We start from the raw sequence: 6,000 nt of genomic DNA, 5'->3' as shown, positions 1-6,000 counted from the left end.
CATGGTCTTTAAAATTTGATGCCATCTTTCTAACACTCCTCGTGACTGCAGATGATGAGCTGAAGACTTCAACTGTTTTATTCCCAAACTATTCATTATATTTTTGAATATTTGGAACATAAAATTTGAGCCTTGATCTGATTGTATTTCCTTTGGTGACCCATATTTTGTAAAAAATTGAACCAACTTTTCCTCTATCACTTCTGCCCTAATTTTCCCCAAAGACAATGCCTCAGGAAATCTTGTTGAAACATCCACAATTGTTAAAAGGTACTGATTCCCACTTCTGGTTTTTGGTAAGGGTCCTACACAATCTATTAAGACCCTGCTAAATGGTTCTTCAAAAGCTGGTATTGGAATTAAAAGTGCAGATTTAATTGATGATTGGGATTTCCCCACTACCTGACATGTATGATGTATCTGGCAGGATTTAACTACGTCGTTATGTAATCCTGGCCAATAAAAATGTTTCATTATTTTAGCCTGTGTTTTCCTCAGTGACCTGCCATTTAAATTTCATGAGCCACTCGTAAAATTTCGTCACGGTACTCAGATGGAACTACCACTTGGTGAACTTCTGCCCACTCCTCATCTGCTGTTATTTGAGGTGGTCTCCATTTCCTCATTCACACTTTGTCTTTTAAATAATAACTCAGGTATTAGTCCTGATTCAGCCTCTGAGTAGGCTGTTTGATACAGTTCTCTCAACCCAGGATCATGAGAACATTTTTGTTGGAAGGCATTTATTACAATGCTGTTATTCACACATTGTGTATGCACTTATATGGAGCTGGAGTGAAATTTTAGTTTATACCTGTTGCCTGTTTTGGACAATATTACTCTTTAAAAAGCAGTACCCACATGGCCCAATCAAATTTCAATTTGGTTTGAAAATATGACCTATTATAATATACCTCCATCTGAAAAATGAATTGCATGCTAATTGTTTGTTTAACTGAGTTTACAAGCTGTCATTTTGGCAACCTGCTGAAAATCATTATCATTCCTTTACCTGCCAATTGTAAAAGATGGAAACAGGGAATTTAAGTACAGTTAGCAGGGATAATTTGACAAAACAGAACAGTTATCCTTATACAACATACGGTATTTATAGCCTTATAAACAGATTATTTTCAATAGCACTGCTGTGCAATTCCAATTAAAATCTTTGTGCACATGGTACCAGATTTCTGCTGAAATTTGTGCCTTAAATCTTGAAATAATACCCCTTGCTGAACTTGCACATTTATTGATGAACATTTGGGCAGACAGCTTTTGAATGAATGAATAATTCTGCCATTGTTGATCACTACAAGTACTGAGCCTTCTTCAAGATCTTCAAAACTTGCTGTAAAGTTTTTCCCTGTTTTACCTTAAACTCAGCTTCTGTTTCAATTCTTTTCTCAATTAACTCTCATTGAGTCATACATTTTTTTCTTTGAATTTTGAATTATAACATTTGTTGTGTTTCTTATTGTAGTTTATTTTCTCATTGAATGTTCTTTCTCAGTTTTATGGGAACAGAAAGTTTTTTTTAACTTTAATTATTCTCTAAATAATGTAGTTATTTATAGTTTAGTTAAGTTAAATTCCAAGAAACAAGGCTTAATGCAAGAAAAAAATGGTTGGACAAGCTATGCTTGTTATCCACTGGACTTTAGAAGAAAAAGGGGTGACTTGATTGAAACATATAAGATCCTGATAGGACGAACGTGGAAAAAATGTTCCCCCTTGTGGGAGAATCTAGTCACTGTTTAAAAATAAGGGGTCGTCCATTTGAGACAGTGATGAGGAGAATTTTTTACTCTCAGAGGGTCATGAGTCTTTGGAACTCGTCTTCAGAAGGCAGGAGAAGCAGAGTCTTTGAATATTTTAAAGGTGGAGCTCAGGCAGAGCTAGATAGATTCTTAATAAACAAGGGGGTGAAAGGTTATCAGGGGTAGGGAGGTAGGCGTTGAGGTTGCAATCAGATCAGCCATGATCTTATTGAATGGTAGAGCTGGCTCGAGGGAAGGAATCATCCCAGATTCCCACTAAGGGCAGTAGTGGGCGGGAAAAAGGACGTTACACCCGTTGGCCGCAATGGCGACTTTTCACGCTGTATCGTCGCAATCCCGCCCCATTAATAATGCATTCCTGGGAAATACGCTGTTTTGATGGCGGGCGGGGTCTCATTCACGCCCCCCCTCCCCCAAGCCATCACCTCGCCGCCACCATATTTAAAATGTAACTGTGCAAACACCTCTCAGCACTTCCAGACAAAGATTGCCGCAAAGGAGACATGGCTCCGAAAAGCAAGAAGACAACAGCTCCCCAGTTAATGATGTGTCCCTCGAGGGCCTTTTGGAAACAGTGGAGGCCCGCTGTGATGTCCTCTACACTCGCTATGGGTGAAGACCAACAAACAAGTTCACCAATCCAGCATGGGAGGCGATGGCAGCGGTGGTCAGTGTCAATGCCCTGCAAAAGAGAACAGCCACCCAGTGCCGCAACAGGATGAATGGTCTCACATGTTCCACCAGGGTAAGTAACTCTTCTCATCACTCTCAACTCACACACTCACAAACCCATCACACATCCATAGGGATCTCACACCTCAAGGGACAACACCACTGACTCTCACACACACCCTCCCATCTCCAACAGGCTCATATCTTCTGGTGCCCACGTCCTCATCGCGTTCATGTCTCCGCTCACCACACAAACATTCCACACAGTGCCAAGTGTCCTGCTCACACTCTCTCCATCTGTTTTCATGCAGGAGAAGCTGGTTCACAGCAGCAGGGAGAGGTCCCAGACTGGGGGTGGAGTGGCCACATTAGACCCCTCACTCACTTTGAGGAGCGTGCCATCGCACTGACTCGTGCCTGCGGCAATGGTGAGGTCGGTGGCAAACACCATCATGAGGATCATGCACCACATCATCCCTCTCTCAACGCAAATGTGAGTGCTCTCTCTCCTGCTTTTGACTGTGCTGCCATGCACTAATTATCTTTACTTTGGTTCACAGGGAGCTCTGCCAAGCGACAGGCACCCTCAGCCAGCCAATCCCTCAGCTCCACCCACATCCTCACCTCTAGCCAAGAGGACACCTCCTCCATTGAAGAGCTGGAAATAAACAGCCTGGAAGACCTGTCACAGCGCTTAACCACACCCTCCACCAGTGCAGAGACACATGCTTTGGTGGGACCTAAATCTAGAGCAGGTTCACAATCTGGTGCTCACCGCATAGGCATGTGTCCACAGCAGGAGGAGGCAGGTTCAGCTGAGCTCCCTGACACTCAGAAGACTGCTGGGGAAGAGGCACCTGTGAAGTCTGGACTCGGCCTTCCAATCAGCTTCTTTAAATATATAAAAAGGAAGAGAGAGGCCAAAGTGAACCTAGGCCTTTAGAGAATGGCTGGAGAAATAATAATGGGGAACCAGTAAATGGCAGAGGAGTTGAATAAATACTTTGCTTCAGTCTTCATGGTAGAAGATACTAATAGCATTCCAAAAATACTAAATAACCAAGGGGAAAAAGCAGGTCGGGGGGGGTGGGGTGGGCAGGGGGAGAACTAAATACAATAATTATCACTAGAGAAAAAGTACTAAGGAAACTATTGGGGCTAAAGGTCGATAAGTCCCCTGGACCTGATGGGTTGCATCCTAGGATATTAAAGGAAGTAGCTACAGAAAGTGGGTGCGCTGGTAGTAATCTTCCAAGAATCCTTAAATTCTAGAAAAGTCCCAGAGGATTGGAGAATGGCCAATGTAACACCCTTATTCAAAAAGGGAGGGAAACAAAAAAACAGGTAACTATAGGCTTAACATCTGTCATTGGGAAAATGCTGGAGTTTATTATAAAGGATGTAATAGAAGAGCATTTAGAAATACATAATCTAATCAAGCAGAGTCAGCATGGCTTCATGAAGGGGAAATCATTCTTGACAAATTTATTAGAATTCTTTGAGGAGGTAATAAGCAGGATAGATAAAGGGGAACCAGTAGATGTAGTATATTTGGATTGGCGTTCAATAAGGTACCGCACATAAGGCTACTTAATAAGATAAGAGCCCATAGTGTTGGGGGTAGTATATTAGCATGGATAGAGGATTGGCTAACTAAAAGAAGACAGAGAGTGGGATAAGGGAGACATTTTCAGGATGGTAACCTATAACTAGTAGAGTGCCACCGGAATCAGTGCTGGGCCACAATTATTTACAATATATATTAATGACTTAGATGATGGAAGTGAATGTACTATTGCCAAGTTTGCGGGTGACGCAACAATAGGTGGGAAGGCAAGTGGTGAAGATGACACAAGGAGTCGACAGAGGGATATAGGCAGGTTATGTGAATGGGCAAAAACTTGGCAGATGGAATATAACGTGGGAAAATGTGAGGTTATGCATTTTGGCAGGAAGAATAGAGGAGCTGAATATTATTTAAATGGAGAAAGGCTGCAGCACAGAAGGATTTGGAAGTCCAATTGCATGAATCCCAAAAAGCTAGCATACAAGTTGAGCAGGTAATAGGGAAGACATTGGAATGCTGGCCTTTATTTCAAAGGGAATGGAGTATAAAAATAGGGAAGTCTTGCTAAAACTATACAAGGCACTAGTTAGGCCACACCTAGAATACTGTGAACAATTTTGGTCCCCTTATCTAAGGAAAGATATACAGGCATTGGAGGCAGTCCACAAAAAGTTCACTAGGTTGATCCCAGGTATGGAGGGATTTCCTTATGAGGAGAGGTTGAGTAGGTTGGGCCTGTACTCATTGGAATTTAGAAGAATGAGAGGCAACCTTATTGAAGCATATGAGATTCTTAGGGGACTTGACAGGGTAGATGTTGAGAGGTTATTTCCCTTTGTGGGAGAGTCTAGGACCCGAGGGCATAATCTCAGAGTAAGGGTCATCCGTTTAAAACACAGATGAGGAGGGATTTCTTCTCTCAGAGGGTAGTGAATCTGTGGAGTTCTTCACCGCAGAGGGCTGTAGAAGCTGGGTCATTAAGTATATTCAAGGTTGAGATAGATAGATTTTTAATCAGTAAGGGAATCAAGAGTTATGGGGAAAAGGCAGGAAAGTGGAGTTGAGGATTTTCAGATCAGCCATGATCTCATTGAATGGCAGAGCAGACTCGATGGGCCGAATGACCTGTTTCTGCTCCTACATCTTATGGTCACTATGTACAGTCCATAGATTTCATGCAATATCAATGGGAAATATTTTACATTCCTTGGGGAGAAAAATCTCTCACCATTTAATAAAAGCCTCCATATCATTGATACTGTGAGAAAATGCATTCTGCCATGTGAAAAGTATCCTCATAATATTTGTAACCCTATTAGCTTGTGCCAACAAACCAGAAATTACAAAAGGGACAATCTGTTATTACAAATTCTTGAAACTGCCATTCATTCTCAGATGAATGGAACACCTCCTGTGCTGAAACACATTAACACTTGAAACTCAGCCTGGCATTGATAGCAGCTGTCCAAACAATAGGCTCTGGGAAGGAAAGAAGAGAAGGTGCTTATTTAAATTTCAAAGCAGGGTGCCTGTCAATCAATGTAAGGAGCAGGTGGTTAGATTTTCATGTGTCAAAGCAATTTTTTTTTCATCAACTAGAGCCATTTAAATTGCAGTAGAAAAGATGACGGCACAGGCTGAACAGGACATTTTGCAACATTTTTCACTGCATTATGGTACTTTCTCCATTGGAAAAGCACTGTAATGCACATGAACAAATACGCAAGGTGTGAAAACACCTTACATTTATCTCGCAGCATGTTTCAGACTCCTCAGCAGTCTTTCCATTTTTTTCACAACCTCTGAAACCTGTCGTGATTTTAATGCACTTCCAAAATCCAGCACCATCAGATGAAAACTGTATTTGGGAAGAAATCCAGTTTTTAAGCCCCATTTAAATGGAGAACCAAACCTCAATGGGGGCGGGTGTGTATTTTGCACACTAGCCATTCCCGACCCACAAAAGGGCCAGATGAAAATGGT

The sequence above is a fragment of the Cetorhinus maximus genome, chromosome 10, assembly GCF_964194155.1.
Source record: "Cetorhinus maximus chromosome 10, sCetMax3.hap1.1, whole genome shotgun sequence".
Taxonomy (NCBI): Eukaryota; Metazoa; Chordata; class Chondrichthyes; order Lamniformes; family Cetorhinidae; genus Cetorhinus; species Cetorhinus maximus.
The sequence above is the reverse complement of the archived record's forward strand: the minus strand, read 5'-3'. Positions refer to the sequence as shown.